This window comes from Emys orbicularis, chromosome 2 (genome assembly GCF_028017835.1).
Source record: "Emys orbicularis isolate rEmyOrb1 chromosome 2, rEmyOrb1.hap1, whole genome shotgun sequence".
NCBI lineage: Eukaryota > Metazoa > Chordata > Testudines > Emydidae > Emys > Emys orbicularis.
Genome location: NC_088684.1, coordinates 139643591 through 139657586, shown reverse-complemented (window position 1 = coordinate 139657586; position 13996 = coordinate 139643591).

Sequence of the window (13996 nt, the reverse complement as noted above, 5' to 3'; positions counted from 1 at the left end):
TTCTTGCAGTTTTTCCCCCTGAATCCTCTTTTAGCAGTTTTCCTATCACCCACTTGGCCAAAAAGTGTTACTGGGTGTACAATCAGGGGAGCCCTCGCAGGGAAACCGTCACAGCAACTGTGGGCTCTCAGGCAGTGTTTCTCAACTTTTTGAGGTTGGCCAACCCCCTTACGTTTACTATAAAAATGAGAGTAAAAACCTATATCAATTATAACCACAATAAGACCATATCATTGTGTGTGTTTTGGGAATTTGACAGAATACTTGAGCTTGAAAGGTAAGCAAGTGGGAGGAGTGGGAGAGCAAGATTTTCTCTGCTTTAGATGGAGGGAGGGAAATCCAGCTCCTCCTGACCCCCCAGATTGCCCTTGGGTTAAATTATTGGTTGTGCCACAGCTTTGCTGGATGATCTTGGGCAAGTCACTTCCTTATCCGTGCCTCAGTTTCCTCCATTTTAAAATTGGGATTAAATGATACTGACCTTTTGTAAAGCACTCCGAGATCTATGGATGACAGAGTCCTGTGGCACCTTATAAACTAACAGACGTATTGGAGCATAAGCTTTCGTGGGTGAATACCCACTTCGTCAGACGCAGCGTTACTTGTTTAGCATTTAGGAAGACCTGGACTGTGCCAGGAGATTGTGCTACACAACTAGAAGGACCCTAGCCCTAAAGTACTAGATCAGTGGTTCTCATTTTTTTTCCACACCGGGATCCCCGCTTCTATCCACCGCTCTCACCTGGCTGAGATCTAGGCAGCATCATATCGCCAACCCCTTCCCATTTAGCAGTATGAGAAGGGAAGGCTAGTTCTGACCCTCAGATGCAGAACACATATAATAACTGTTACAACTCTATAAGCTGTGCATGAATCTGGCCCAAAATGATGACTGTATGTTACCCCTTCAAGTCAGGGAAGGATCTTGAATCAAATATATTGGATATTTGCTTTCAAAGTAAGACACGTTTTGTTCCCTTGGCTCCTTTCTTTCCAGACAGCTCCTAAAGTGTTTTTGTTAGAGGATGGAGAGAGAGGGAGATTCTTTCACTGAACATGTCCATTTTGGGTCATAGCTTAAGTGGAAAGGGATAAGTACATCTGTCTTGCAGTACTCTCTCAGGCACTGTGACCCATGAAAAAGTGGCTTCCATTAGCCTGTGGCATGACATGAAATATGTGCTGTACAATAATAATACCTCAGTCCTTCTTCAGATTCCACTTTAAGGCCAGAAGGGACCATTATGATAATCTAATCTGATTTCCTCCACAACACAGGCCAGAGAATCTCACCCAGTAATTTCTGCATCATGCCCGCAACTTTTGTTTGGGCTCTAGTGTGTCTCTTAGAAAGATATCCAGTTTTGATTTAAAATCAAGTGATCCACCACACCCAGAGTTAAGTTGCTGGAGCATTTTTCATCTGAAGATATCAAAGCACTTTACAAACATCCATTATGCCTCACCTTCCCTGGGAAGTGAGGTGCTATTACTCTGGTTTTACAGTGCAAGGTTATGTTAAGCCTCAGAAGACTGGATCCTCAGCTGGTGTAAATAGCCACCACTCCCTTGAGTTCTCTCCTTTCTGGATCTTGCCTATAAGGTAAGATAAGGCTCCACTTTAACAGAGCATTTGCTTACATTCATCCCTATTCCAGCAAAGCTCTGGTGTGCTTAAATCCCCTTGACTTTAAGTTGAGCATGTGCTTAAGTGTTTTGCTTATTAGACTGAAGCACATGCTTAGTTAAGCACATAGCTTTGCTGCAGCAGGGTCTGAAAAGCTGGTTCAAGGTCACACTGTGAGACAGTGGAAGAGCGAGAAATGGCATCCAGACCTTCCAAATCCTAGCTTCTTTGTTTAACCCCTAGTGCATGCTTCCAAAAAGACATGCACATCGTTACAAGAAAACAACCATGCTGTCCATGTGTGTGGCACAGAAGGTAGAAGGAAGCAATATGTAGAAATCTATCGTGATGTCTGACTTTCTTTTGTGTTTATGCTATTCCACTTGGCTGCTACTGCAGTTGCAGAAACTCGGCTTCTGTTGTATAGATACTAAACGCTGTGCATCCCAGGGTAATGGGTGCTGTGCAAGAAATGAAACATTATGCCACTCTTGCTAACATGTCTGTAGGAGAATCCATCAAAACCCATAGCTGTCCATTTATCGCTGCAGATGAATGGCTCAGTTAAACTGGAGAAGCCAAATTATATAAGAGATGGTCTTTTGTCATTGCTGTTATATAAAGAGGAAAAAAGAGTGAGATGGTATTTTTACCCCTCAGTGGGATGCAGAAGCGCCTCTTCCTTCCAATTTTTATATAAATGGGTTTCACATTACTCAAGTACAATGCACTGTAATGATTGGAAATGTCAGAGTGATTAGAGTAAGCTGGCATTTCTAAAGCATCCCACTACATGATCTGGCAAGAAGTTTCAAATTATCCTAAACTACTAAAATGCCGAGTTTTTAATCCCATAAATGTGACATAGGAATTTCTCTTTATGCAGGAAAGGCCTCTTTTGAGCTTCCTCTGATTATGTTATGTATGAAGGGCAGAGTTTGAGAGAAATGAAGGCATGTCAGGCGTTCTGGGGATGAAATGTCTCTCTTACGATAAAGAACAGTTTATTAGCTATACTTCCTGGACATCCTAGGTTCAGTTGATATGCTGTGATCACAGCAGTAAAGTTTCTATAAAAATTGAAGATAAAACCATCAAAGGGGATTTGTATAAACAATATTGTTGCCCCTTTTAACCTGAGCGGTTATCCAATATTCACAACCTTGCCGGGTTGTCTCCCTTAGGACGAGAAATTGATGGTAGCAGTCAGGTATTTCTTTGGTGCAATACTCCTCATTTACAAAGAATGTAAACAAAGGCCTGTTTCCTTGAACACATTAGAAACAAGTGACAGGAGACAGTTTTCATGTTCAGAAATCCAAACTTGCCTTCAGAGTGAGAACTTTGCCCAAACGAAGCACTCTCTTGCCATCCTCTTAGATTCACACTGATTTCTCCTATCTGTTCACTTCATCCATGCTTTTTGGTTTGGTTCACATATATAGCTGCAACCAAATAAATGCTTCACCCCTGGTGTTGACAATCAATCTTCAGGGAAACCTCAGGCCAGATGGCTCAGCTGGTACTCAACTGAGTTGGTCACATTAGTCTGTGCCTTGGGTGGTGGCTTCTATTGTTTCAGCTATCACTAAATAAAGGGGTGTTTAATTGCCCCCCCCATTGAGTTTGAACGAAGGATGCTGAGTAAACTCATCAACTTCTACCAGGTCTGTGACTGATCGTTGCATAGCAATATCATAGTGTCTTAAGGGTGGGATTTTCAAGAGCACCTGTATTGATTTGCAATGGGCATCTAACTGCTTAGCACTTTTGAAAATTCCTGGTGTAGTGAGGCTTAAGTAATTATTTCATTAGGGTGGAAGATATTACTGTGCATATTTTACACATGTGTAGACCTGCAGCACAGAAACCTTAGGTCACTTTCCCAAGGCCACACAAATCAATAGAAACCAGAGTCCTAATTTTCAGAAGAGCCCATCTCCCATTTAGGCACCTAAATGAATTTGCTGTATTTTCAAAAGTACACAGCACCCAGCTGGTCCCACTCTTCACATCTAGGAATAAGGACTCTTTAGGGTGTGTCTGCCTGCAATGTAAGCCCAGAGTTAGTGGGACTCAAGTCAGCTGACCTGTATTATGGAACCCTTGGCTTCAGTGTCTACATTGTATTTGAACCCTAGGTTAAGAATTTGCTGACCCTTGCTTGAACCTAGAGCTCTGGCCTCCACACTGCAGTGCACAGACCTTAGTCAAAGTAACCATATCCCACAGTTCCTACTGCCCTCCCCCCAGCTTGAAGTGTGGCTTCCCTAGCCCTAGGAACATGGTGCATTGTTAGAAAACGTTTATGCCCATCCTGCATGTTACCAGGAAGCCTCTCACTTTGCAAAAGGCTCAATAGGTTCGCTCTCCATTGCAAACCCAGGAGGCTCTCCGACAGCATGCTTGCAGATTGGCAATCAGAATGGAATGGGTTAACACTGTCCTGAGCTGCTGCCCTTTGCCAAGAGCGATGGTATGGGGGAATGGGCTTCCATTTTTGATAGAGTGGATTGCAGATAGTTGGGATAGAGAGGACAAAGGAAGTTGTCTCATGGAATCATGGGATACTTCCAGATGATGCTCGGGGCCTGAGTCAAGCAGGGCTGTGGCTACACTGCAAAGCAATAGGGCTTGGACTCTAGGTCCCAGCTTGATTCAATCTTGAACCCTCCAGCTCTGCTGGGTCCTGGGACATTGGCTCTGAGCCCTGGGTTAGGGCAATTGCAGTGTAGATGCAAGGTGGGTTAGCTTGGAGCCCAGATTCAAGCAGAGGCTCACATTGCTGTGTAGACATACCCTTTGCGGCCAAACGGGAACTTCTGGTTTCTGAGTTCTCTTGAGAATCTGCTCACAAGAGTTGGAAATCCCAGTCTCTTGTTCAGACCACTCTACACATCCCCTCCCAGGCTATCTTAGAAAAAAGGTAGCAGGGCTGTGGCCAGCACAAGCTCTCTTCTCAGAAAGTTCACCTACCCCAAGGGCAACTGAAAGGGAATGCAAAGGGCTTTGCGGAAACCAAGACATTAGAAATAATTTAATATCTATCTTAGGGTTTTCTACTGCTGTCCATCACCCTAGTATTTGAGCACTTTCCATGTAAAATTGATAGCAATAGTAAAGTTCCTTGTAACATCACGCTCACTATTTCATGCTTGGGATAAAATCTCTGTTTAGGGTATTGATTTTACTTTTATTATTTACTCCTTATTGTTTTTTTTGGGGGGGGGGGTATAGGTTGAATTGTTTCAGTTTGGTTGGTTGCCTGTTAGGGAGTTTGGGGTAAAAAGGAGTGTCAATACAGTGAGTGGTGTTATTCTGGTGGAAAGGCCTGTGACCTAGAGGAAGGTTTTGCAGTATTGTCTGAAAACAGTCACACACTGGATTTGCCTGATTTCCTCTGGAAGTCTGTAGCACAGGAGGATCGACTTGGAATGCTTTGTCCTGAGCTCCCAACATGCACTGTCTCAGCTCTGTGATCTGCATTTGTGATCTTGAAAATCAGAATGAATGTGTCACACAAGGAGAAATGCAGATCCCTACACTCAGCTCCTCAAAAGTAAAAGGAGAAAAAAAGACTCTTAGTTTGGCCTTTTAATTAAAGTCACTTATTGCTTTAAATTATTTCCCCTTCAGCTCCAATCCTGCTTTGAGAGTTATTCCTATCCCAGCGATGAATCATAGTTGCTTGTGGGTGAGAGCCAGCTAAGCAAGAGACTTCAGAATGGATCATTATTGCGTAAGTAAGCAGAAAGCATAGTTTTCCCCTCTTCTACCACAAGAAAATTAAAACTGTTTATTTCTTCCTGTTTACTGCAGTACTTATGAAATTGCTTGTAAAAAAATTATATCTTGAGTAGTGATCTGGGATTAAAGCGTCTCTCTGAATGACCCTGTAAGAAAGCAATGATGCAACTTATGCGGATCCAAATCCCCTGAGATGCATTCCATGACTCACCCCACACAGCTTATTCTGTTGCCCATGATGGTATTCTCATATTTCTATTCCCTGTATAAAACTAGCTTTCGTAGCTGATGGTATTTAGCATTGGTCGATCATGGCTGCTAACTCCTAGTGACCTTAGTGTGGTGTTTAGATGTTGCTTGTAATTATTAGAACTGGGAGCACTGGCTGTTGGGAGTCTGAAAGGATAGGAAACAGGAAGGAGGGGGGAGGAGTTGGGGAGGCAGAGTGAGAGTTACAGAGGGTGCAGCAGCAGCTTGATAAAGAGGTTTCCACTTTAAAAATAAAGTCCTGTTGAAGTTGGTTAGTACCTTGCCTGGTTGATACAACACTTAGCTGGGTGATCAATGACTGAACGTGACATTCACACCGGTTGCAGATCAGTAATGGATTTTATGCATGCCCAAGGTACTAAATTTGACAAGGGAAAAAGAAAGATGTGAAGTGAAAAAGGTAAAGAGATGAACAAATGAATTTTTGCTGGAGAACATCTGCATTACCTTTTATTAATGAAGACTTTGAGCCAGATGGAATTCTGGAATTCATCCAAGTTGTTCAGTAGAGTTATGCCAAGGATTAATTTGACCATTTATTTATTTATTTGTATTGTATTGTAGCAGTGTATAGAAGCCCCACTCGTGGACCTGGACCCCACAGTGCTAGATGCTATACAAACACAGAATGAAAAGATGGCCCCTGCCCCAAAAAGCTAACCTCAATCTCTGATTCTTATTCTAGTAATTTCATGGGGTGGAATTCACCCCTGTGCAGAGCTCAATTCTCCTCAAGGTCTAGGTACCACCTAGGCCTTCAAAATGGAGCATGAGTGGGATTTACTTAATGCACAAATCTTCTGCATAGAAGCAAACTTTATCCATCCATGATGAGCTACTGGCAAGTCCTTTTCAGTTTTTCTAGCACTATAGACACCAATTTTGAAAGGCTGTGAGTACTCCACGACGTTTTTTTGTGGGTTGGCCTTAGCACAAGGTTGGTAACCAGTTTACTGTGTATAAACAACAAGAGTCCCCAAAGAGGGAAATTCACTTTTGGGATATGTCTGCACATATGCTGGCATATACAATACAGACACCACAGACTCAGCTACCATGGGTATAAACAGCAGCATAGATGGTGAGGCACAGCTTAGGTGAATACTGTAGAGTGCCCTACACACCTGAACCCCCTGACTCTATACAGCCTCTCCACATGCCCAAGAAGTGCCTCCCATGTCTATACTGCTATTTTTAGCAGTTTAGTGTCTTGCTGCTGGACTCTTTCCCCACCACAGTGAAAGGCTCCGGCAGCAGGGAAAGGCTCTGACAGGGGAGAGGTAGTGGGGAAAGGCTCTGTCAGTTCCCCCTATGGGTGCCTTTCACTGCAGCGTGTGGCTATGCACCACAGGTATGGATGCAGCCTGACTTTCACTGTGGAGTGCAGCTACGTGTTTGGTGCTTGTACTTGACATGCCATCGTAAGTGTAGACATAGCCTTCGAGGTGAACTGGGACAGGATCTTTACAAATGGATCAGTCTGTACCTCAAGATACCAGTCTCAGATGCCTCACTTCTAAGGCAATGGGGAGCGATGGTGGCAACCTTCACGTGGTCCTCCCTGTTAAGTACACTTTAATCTATGTGTACGAACTAATGCCACCACTTTGCAGACTTAACGATCATTTGTCGACTTCCCAGTCAAAATAGCAACTTTTCCAAGAAAGACTCTCTTCAAAGCCACACTCATCAGCTAATAGACCTGTTGATTTGTCTACGCCAATTTAATGCCGAGGGCCTATCTCGTTCAAAAGTTGATGGACAATAACATAAATGTCCTGGCAATGCAAAAAACACATGTTGCAGAAGAAGACTCAGCATGCCTCAAGATAGCAGGATATGTCCTTCTCTCCACCCAAAACCATCCAAGACTTGGAATGGCTGCCTACATCAGGCCACAACTAAAACACATAGCCAAAGCACTGCCAGAAACGGATGATGGTTTCATCACTGGTATCTGAGTCAGGGAGCTGACAATGTATAATGTGTACAAGCTGCCCAGCTATCATAGAATCATAGAATATCAGGGTTGGAAGGGACCTCAGGAGGTATCTAGTCCAACCCCCTGCTCAAAGCAGGACCAATCCCCAACTAAATCAACTAAAACTATCCGTGACCCTTACTCCTACCAAAATAACACCTCCTATAATAACATCTTGGTGATTTTAGCAGCCATCATACAGAATGGGACTATTCGATGAACAACACTGCAGGTGAACAGCTTACTGAGGGGGCATCAGTACCTGCTGTTTGATGCAAAATAAAAGGATACCTTCTGCTCAGCCTGACAGAAGAAAGAATACACACCTGACTTATGTTTTGTGCCCACAGACTGCAGTGGATCACCACTCATTGCACCGCAGATTGTCCTGGACCTCTTCGAGCACAGGGCAGTGGTGGTACCCAGTGGCCTCAAACTCCCCATCATTACCTGTGTTACCAGTTCCATGCTGGAACCTGAGACAGGTGGATTGGCTGGGTTTCTCCACTGATGTCAAAAAGCCATCAGCAGCATACCACCAAAGCCCCAAAACTTCAACCCCTTCACACATTTTTTATTAAAGCTTCAAAGAAGAATATTCCCAGCTACAGGAGCTTCTTTGCTGGAGCCCACAGAGCGAAATGCTCCTACGGGACTATAAAGCTGCTCTGACCTGGACTGCTGTCCTGGAAGCATTAGATTATACAAGATGACAACAATGGATGGAGATGGTGGAAGCCACAGACTTCATGGACTCCAGCTATAAGGCATGGGCCCTTCTGCAGCACCATCACACACATCAATGTTGGAAGTCACTGCAAACAGCATTGCCAGCCTCCCAGTAAGAAATTCAAAAATGACCATAAGCCAACAAATGAAAAAAGAGCTCTTAAGGAATCCTGCCCCTTCAACAAGTCTCTGTCAATCCTCCACAAGAGCTGAGATTGATGGTACCCTCTCTGAAACCAAAGCTGGCACTGATGGAATTGTTTCAGACTTCCTTAACCATCTCTGGCCAGGAGGGCGCTTCTGGGTGGCAGCACAATTCACAGAAGTCATCACCACTAGCAAACTCCCAACAGCTTGAAGACGACCAAAGGTTATCACCATTTAAAAACCCAGTGCAGAGGGCAGGCCTGGGTCCCCCTGCCAGCTCCTGGGAAGTGGCACGGGGCGCTGGCAATGCCAGCCAGACAGCTGGTTTGGAAGGACTTTGAGCTCTGCCAAAGGGGAGGACCCTAGTGACTTGGCTGGAGGGCCTAGCCACAAACAAGAAGTTGCAGCTCAGAGAGTGAGAGGGGCCGCAGGGAGAAAGAGATGACGGGTAGAGACACCGCCAGAGGAGGGCAGTGCCTGGCAAGAGCTAATCCCTAGAGCCACTAGGAGAAGGTGCCACACGTGGTGAGTGGACCCTGTGAAAGGTGGTGGTCATTTTAGACTATAAATCTGATTAGTTATGGTGCATAAAGATTTTCATTAGGGAATTTTTTGTTTCTTTTTAAATTGAAATCAAAGCAAATAGTAAATATTTAGCCAGGGGAACCTTTACTGTTCTGTGATTTACCCATTGGCAGTTGTAGCGTTAAAACCATAGGCAATTAATTATCTGCAAGAAGAGAAACTGTAGATTAAAAAAACTAACTCCTTAATACTCGGATTGTGAAAAGGGCCCCTTCACTGCTGGCTGGTAGGGTGCATCTGTCTCCATCCCTTATTAGATGAGGAAAAGGAAAGTATAAACAGAGAAGAGTGCCAATCGAGTCCCTTACGTTTCTTCCACCTTGCCAAATGCCACTTTACTTAGTGTTATTGTGGGTTACTGCAGCTGACAGTACATCTGCTATTCCCACGCTCCTTGCCATGGGGGTGGTCCCGACAGGATTTCTCTATCACCGCAATCTGTCGATGTAAATATTGACAAGCGACATCTTCCCTTTCTGTTTTTTCTCCAACCCTTCCTTGCCCTGCTCACAAAAAAAACAAAAAGGAAGTGCACACACAGAAAGGACAGACAGTAAATGTACATCTTTCCCCATAGAAATTATAGATAGCAGAGGTAGGCTGAGAGAAGGGAAGAAGGGATACCCTTCCAACCTCCACTAATGTGTGTAGATAAATGGACATAACCTATTCTCGCCTGGGGGTTGGCACCAGGTTTGCATGGTGCTCAGTTCAAAAAGTTAATTTGACTTGGAAGGATTCTGTCCTGCTGAGGGAGGTTTCTTATTGATAAATCTGCTGGAAGCAGTACGTGGGGACTGGAAGGGATTTGCAGGTCATTAAGCAACCCCACATGCAATCGTCTTCATAAATGTATCAAGTTCCATCTTAAAATTAGTAATAGTGGGGACAAACAACCTAACTATCAGGAGGCTGTTTCAGAGCTGCACTCCTCTGATGGTTAGAAACCTTCTAATTTCCAGCCAGCAACATCTCTCCAAAACAGTTGCATGTGTTTAAGCATGAGCAGTGTGCTGGGTCTCATGATTATGATGCATAATGGGTTATGGGGCAGAGGGAAGGAAGGCCCATTGCATTGTTCCAAAAGCAGTATGTTAAGAAAGATGGGGTAAGAAAGCTGGCCTAGTGGTTAAGAACCTGGCCTGAGACTCAAGAGAGCTGGGTTCTGTTCCTAACTCTGTCACAGACTTGCTGTGGGCAAGACCCTTATTAGATCTGCGAATTATTTGTCCATTTGATATTTCCTTTGTCTGTTTTTCAGGGCATGGACTGTCCCTTTACTCCGCTTTTGTACAGTGCCTAGCACAATGGAGCCCTGCTTTCAGTTGGAGCTGTCTAGGTGCTGCAGTAATACAAATTATGAATAATAATAAGGTCAAACACAGATTTCCCCAGTGTTCCTAATAGCACCCAAATGAGCCAACGTTTACTGGTTTACACTCTTTTAGCTGCTATACAACTGAGATTGATGGCTGCGGAGAACACAGCATTGACAGGGTTAATGGGTTAATGCCCAAGCTGTGCCCACCCCTCAAACCCATTTGTATTGTAATAGCAAAAAGCCTGGACTGATATTAATGAAAATGTCACACTTATCACCTTGCATAAAAAAAAAATTCCCGTCAGTAATACATTCCAATTAATGTGATGGTCTTGTCAGTATTTTACATAAACCTGAATGAAATTTTAAATTATTTCTTTAAGAATCCACATGTTTAGCATAAGATTGGTTCCAGTTCTTCCATGAAGCCCATGGAGTTACACCAGAGCTGAATTTGGTCCCTTTCTCCATCAAAGGCCTATTTTGTCAGGATTTCTGGCTTAGTCTTCCCTTGACGTGTAATAATTGTGCTGATTAGTGTTGTGAGATTTTTCCCATATTTCCCTATTGGTGGGATGTGTTAGGTACATCTCTGAAGGTTTGTAAGAAGTGCTGTGTGTTCCCTCTGGCTTGACACACAGGACTACAAGCTGAGGTACCTAAGGCCTGATCCAGCTCTATTGGAGTAAATGGAAAAATGCCCATTGACATTACTGGGAGCTGGACTGGGTGCTTAGTTTCACTTTCTGGATCTTCCATTTTCTCTCCATACTCCTTTGGGCTTAATTATCAGGGAGGTGTGGTTGTTCAGCAAGTATGAGCACCAGGCCCTTAATCTTTGCTGCTGTTTGCCCTGCTGTATGGGAGTATAATATTGTGTTTACCTTAGCCAGAAGGCTGGAGACAAGGATGGTTTAGTGGGAAGGGTGCTGACCAGGGTCTGAGACACCCGGATTAAATTCTCTACACTTTCAAGACAAGTCCCTTAGTCCGTGCCTCCATTTCCCATCTGTAAAATGGGATAAAAGCCTTTCCTTACTCTGCAGGGGTGTTGTGAGAATAAATATGTTAAAGATGACGAGGTTCTCAGCTACTATGGTAAAGAGGGGCAGCCAAATACTTTAAATAGTTAGCTTAATATTTGTAAAGTAGTTTGAGATAATCGAATGAAAAGTGCTGTGTATGGTCGCCATTCAATCCCTGGTACTGGCAGTAAGGTTTGTTTCTTGGCCATATAGCCCCAGAGGTAGGGTTCACGTCACTGACAAACTAGGAAGTTTGAATGCTTCTCTAAATTTCAAAGATCTGCAAAGCTGGATCGGAGATTTCCAAAGTGCAGCTTTCTTCAGTGTGGCTGGATTGCGGTTTGGACTAAACGCCTGTTCTGGGGAGGAAGAATCCCCCTTAAACCTTTGCACAGGCTACCCGGATCTCGGAACTGAAGGGTTACTAGGTGCTGCAGGCCCAGTGGGTGGGAATAGGCAGGCAGGGAAAGATGGGAGCAAAGGGGGAGGGTGTCTCAGTCTGAGCCACGGAGGGCTAATCCTGGGTTGGTGCAATTTATGCACTGCTCCTTGCCCAAGGAGCTCCCCCCCCCCATCTCAAAAGAACTTTGTTTGGGGCTCAGTTTGCGTTTGGAACATCAGCCATTGTTTTTAGCCTAACCACTTTGTTCACCCCTACCTACTTGTATAATCCACATCATGTGATTTCCCTTTAGTGGTGGCTGGGCTGCATATAAAAGTTGATAAGCTGCTGCAGCAGCAGCTTGGTTACCAGAGTTATGCCTTTCAGCTCAGGCAGTAAAAACTCATGCTTTTTAAACCAGAGGTCCTAGGTTCAATCCCAGTTGTGATGACCAACCCAAGAGCATGTTGTTATTCCTGATGGCGTTTAAGGCCCAAGCCATAGAATTGTGTGTTAGAAATCTCTAGTGGGAACAGTTTAAAAAGATCCCTCTCCCTTTGAAAAATCAGTGCTAACTTTGCCATTGACTTTCAAGAGGAACAGATTCAAGCCATTAGTGTGATAGCAATAGCTGCTTTTTCTCATCTTTGATTAACACTTCTTCATATTTATTTTGAGAGAATCACTAGGCATTTGCATCTCATGAAATATAACCTGAATAGTTTGGGTTAGAAAGAAAGTTTGGGTCCAGATTTAACAAAATAAATAACTGAAAAGTGAATCAGGGAGTGATGGAGTGATCATGCCATCTCTGCTATTTACTTCAGACTCAGAAATTGCAAGCAAACATCCAATTTAAGTAAGAAGAAATAAGATGACCTATTAATGTTTTCCTTAATTTTGGAGTCTGTGAAATCCATTGATGACCCCAGGCTTCAATTCAGGACAGTGCTTAAGTCCTCTTGAAGTGAATTGCTCTTAAACGTACCGTTAATGTTAAGCATGTGCTTAAATGTTATCCTAAATGGGGATGGGGTTATGTATGTGCTTAACTGCTTTCCTGAACTTGGCCTTCGACTTAGTTCCTAGTGGATAGTTGCCTGTGACTCAAAAAATCTCCATCTCAGTTTATACTAAATTTTGCACCCTTTTCAGCATATCCTACAGAGAATCTGAAGACTGAATAGACCCTAGGTATTTAGGTGCCTAAAGATGCAGATTAGGTACCTAACTTCCATTGATATCAATGGGAGTTAGGCATCTAACTCACTTATCCACTTTGGAAAATCCCACTAGGTGCCTATCTGCATCATTAGGTACCTAAATACCTTTTAAAAATAAAGACCAAACTACCCTTTACCACAGTGAGAGCTGTAATGTAAAAACATCAGGCCACATCCTCAGCTTGAGTAAATGAGCACAGCTTCATTGGTATGAACAACTAAATAAGTCACTGCAAGAATTGGTCACTCCAGATCTCAACTGAGACACATGGCTAAATAAAGCACTTAACTTTGACAGACAGAATTATAATTCCAACCCATTCCATCAGTCAGAAATACTGCTTTAAAAGGCCTCCTTACAAATGACACATTTTTTCAAGTAAACAGACTGATAGAGCGTGAATTTCAAATCTCCATAGACACCATTTTGTGATTGTATTTTTGCAACTGAAATAAATTTCAGGCACCAAAGTTACCATTTTGGACCCCAGCTGTTTGAGTGCCTGAAAATCAGGTGCTTAAATTTCAGCATGGTAGTATCTGCCCACAATTCACTGGGGTCACAAAAATATAGATGGAGTTGACCGCAAGTACTAGACTGTGCCTGCAGAAGAAATTGGTTAGGCTGATCCTGATAATCTGACTGTGCTAAGTATGTACATTCATTCACAAAACCTACATTATTAATTTGGATGCATTGTTAGGGAAATGACACGTTTGTAAATGTTTATGAATACGCAACATCCAAGGAAAGAAATAAGATGTTTGGCTTTTGGTAGAGGTCATTTTGTTCACAAAACTGCATGGGTTTTTCTTACAAACCACTTGCAGTCTGCAATTTTCTGCAAATGTACATTGTTGCTAAAAGATGCTGTTGGATAAACTAAATTTGCTGCATTAAGAATAATTCCAAGAGAAATTACAGAATCAGATGAGTTCTGAAAGAAGTATTTAGTATT